The sequence below is a fragment of the Bidens hawaiensis genome, unplaced genomic scaffold, assembly GCF_021521415.1.
Source record: "Bidens hawaiensis isolate Kalapana, Puna unplaced genomic scaffold, B.hawaiensis_p1.1 tig00036884_1, whole genome shotgun sequence".
In the NCBI taxonomy this organism is placed as follows: domain Eukaryota; kingdom Viridiplantae; phylum Streptophyta; class Magnoliopsida; order Asterales; family Asteraceae; genus Bidens; species Bidens hawaiensis.
In genome coordinates this window covers 91,372-95,116 of record NW_027496449.1, presented here as the reverse complement: position 1 = coordinate 95,116, position 3,745 = coordinate 91,372, and positions in this window count along the sequence as shown.

Genomic DNA, 3,745 nt, shown 5'->3' with positions numbered 1-3,745 from the left:
AGTCAAAATGTTCGGTGAGTTTCTTCGCCTGCTCTAGATACAGAGGCATGGTGTTCTCCTTGGCATCATAAAGGCCATTGACTTGTGCTGCTACCAGGTATGAATCTACATGAGCCTCTAGCTTTTTAACTCCGAACTTGTGCGCGATGCGCAAACCAGCCAGCAGGGCTTCATACTCAGCTTCATTGTTAGTGCTCTTGAAATCCAACCTGATTGCGTAAGTATACTCATGATTTTCTGGATCCACCAGTTTGAGGCCTGCGCCGGACCCTTCGTTGTTTGAAGCTCCATCAGTGAATAATCTCCAAACGTTTTCTTCATTATTGGCTTGCGGAGGGTCTACTTCGCGCTAAGCCTCTTCGACTTTTCCTTCAGGGATTTCTGCGATGAAATCAGCTAAGACTTGTCCCTTGATTGCTGGACGAGGCTTATAGGTGATCGTGTGTTCCCCTAATTCCAGCGCCCATTTTGTCAGCCTTCCTGAGAGCGCGGGACGTCGCAAGGCTTGCTGGATGTTGTAATCAGTCAGGACTTCAATAGGATGACCGTTGAAATATCTGTGAAGCTTGCGCGACGCATGCGTTAGTGATAAAACTAACTTTTCTATGATGGTGTAGCGCGTCTCAGGATCTGTCAGCACCCGACTTACATAATAAATTGGTGTTTGGATTCCCTTGCGATCCACCAATAATACTGCGCCAATGGCGCGCTCTCCTGCTGACAGGTACAACGTTAAAGTTTCACCAGGTAGTGGAGCTGTGAGCGCAGGCAGATTTATCAGACATTCTTTTATCTCACTGAAAGCTTGCTCGGCCTCAGGCGTCCACTTGAATTGGCTTTTCTTTAAGCAATTTCTCAGTGTGTTAATGAATGGGGTAGATTTGCTTGCATGGTTTGCCAGGAACCTGTTAATTGATACCAATCTACCATTCAACTTTTGAACTTCCTTCATGGTGGATGGTGAAGGCATGCCAAGGATAGCCTCCACCTTCTCTGGGTTCACCTTGAAACCATCCTTGGTGACCAATACGCCGAGAAATTTCCCTTCTTCAACACCGAATGTGCATTTGCTCGGGTTGAGCTTCATGTTTACTTCCTTTAGGCGCCGAAGGGTTTCTTCGATGTCTTTGAGCATTTGTTTTTCCTCCCTGCTTTTAATCACCAAATCATCTACGTAAACTTCTAAGTTTTTTCCAATCTGCTCGTTGAAGATTGCATCCATGAGTCTTTGGTAAGTGGCTCCCGCATTCTTCAAACCAAAGGGCATTTTTGTGTAACAGAAAATACCCTTGTCAGTTCTGAAAGCAGTCTTGTCTTCATCCTGTGGTGCCATTTGAATTTGGTTATAGCCCTTATAGGCATCCAGGAAACATTTGAGCTTAAACGGCACCACAGAGTCCACCTTCATGTCAATGTTTGGGAGGGGGTAACAATCTTTTGGACACGCCTTGTTGAGGTCCTTGAAATCAATGCACATTCTCCATGACCCATTGCTCTTCTTTACCATCACCGGATTGGCTACCCATGTTTGATATCGTATTGGGCGAATGATATTCGCGCGCAGTAGATCCTCTACTTGCTCATTCATGGCCTTTGTCTTCTCGTCTCCCATGACTCTTTTCTTTTGAGCAATTGGCTCCACGGACTTGAATGTGTTGAGAGAGTGTTGCGCCAGGACTCGCGGAACCCCTGTCATATCAGAATGTTGCCACGCGAAGACTGACATATACGTTGTGAGCAATCTTTTCATTCTCACTCTTGTGTCATCTGATATCGTAGCCCCGATTGTGATTGTTTGTTCTGGGAATTTTGGGTTGAGAATCCATTCCTCTGGCGCGTTGTTTGCCACTGGAAGCTTCATTCTCCTCTCTCGAGGTATACTTATTACTGCGCATAAGTGATCTCGGTACACAAATGTTACTCCTGTTGGTGTTGGGAACCCCAACGCGCCATGCGCTGGTGACGGTATGGCATTGAATTGGGCAATCGTTCCTCTGCCCAAGATCATACTATGGCATGAAGTGGTGGGCAAGACCAGGAAGTTGACAATTTCAGCTCGCTTGTGCTTCTCATCCCCCATAGTTAGTTCGAATTGTATCTGACCTAGGGGGTGAATGATTTCGTTTGAGACACCCGAGATTGGTGCACTCACAACTTCAAGCCTTGCTTGGTCTTCTGGATCCAACTTCCTGAAACATTGCTCATACATGATGTCTGACTCACTACCGGTGTCCACCAGGACTCTTGACACCTCATAATGAGCGATGTGTGCAGTGATGACTAGACGGACATCCTCTGATTCTTGGAAAGATTACTTGTTGCTCGCGCCAATCCCCTTGGATTTGCGCGCTTCTCTTCCTCGATCTTTGCCCTTGCCTTCTTCCTTCAGCTACACAGATTCTTTTGAATTTTTTACTGGCTGAGGCTCCGTCTGGTTGTTCGTTCTCTGGTCTTGGATTTTTTACCAGGTGAGCCAACTTGCCTGATTTCACATCTTTTTCGATCGCATCCTTCAAATGATGGCATGCATCAGTGTTGTGCCCTGTGGATTTGTGAAACTCACAATATTTGCCACTGTTCGGTGGTCCCTTATGGAGTAATGGCCTGGGGTTTTTAAACTGGACATTCTCTGTGCTTAACACTTGCGAAGGCGTTTTGGTGATGGGAGTCCATATTCTTGGTAGAGGTCTGTTAGGCTCTCTGCCGCCTTCCTTCTTGTCACCTTCTCCGCGATTAAGAATGTCTTTTTGGAGTTGGGGTAAACTTTGTTGCACTTGCTTTTCTGTAGGAGAATAATTGGTTTGTTGCAACCTGGACCATACGGAGTTTTGTTTGCGCCTCTTTTCATTGTTGCGTGGTGCTTCTGTTTGATGCCCTTTATCTCTTGCTCTGTCTTGGGCAATTTGTTTTTCATTTCGCGCGAAGACTCGCGATGCTTCCATAAGCTTAGCCCAAGTGGTTGGCATGCCTTCTCTGCTCACGAGAGCTCTGCGGAGTTGATCACTGCGCGCACCTTGTATAAAGGCCACGAGCAAGAGTTGTTCAGTGATGCCTCCAATTGCAAGAGATTCCTGATTGAAACGAGTTATGTAGTCTTCAATGGTTTCATCATTCCTACGTACGCAGTGCATGATGTCATCGGGGTCGCGCGTGTGTCTGCGCTGCTGTACAAAGTGAGCCTGGAACTTTTCCAATAGCTCTTCGAACCCATCGATTTTTCCTGTTGGCAAGCTTTCGAACCAGACACGCGCTGCGCCCGTGAGGCAGCGAGCAAACATGTGACACCATGTTGGCATCGTCCAGCTTTCTAAGTTTCCAGTGTTATAAAAACCTTGTAAGAAATCATCTGGATCTGTTGTACCATCGTACTTGCCTAAACCACTTGGCATCTTGGTTTTGTGTTGAATGGGAGCCTTCGCGATGTGCTCAGCGAATTTTGAATGTTTTACCAAGATGGCTGGCCTATATGGTGTGGTTACGTCCACTTGCTCTTTCGCTTGTGGGTTGTATGGTGTGTATAAATCCATATCAGCTTTGGCTCCAGGTGCTATGTGCATGTGTGCGCGAAGCTGTGAACCTCCTGCATGAGTATCTCGCGTCTTCTTCATGCTGTGCACCTCTTCCTCATCACTAATATCAGTTTGTTCGGTGTGAACAGAATGACCGTCTTCCAGCGCGCGCGTCTTTTTTGTTGTTCCCTGAATGGTTTGTTTATCAAATGCGAGCCTTTGTGTTAAATCGGCTA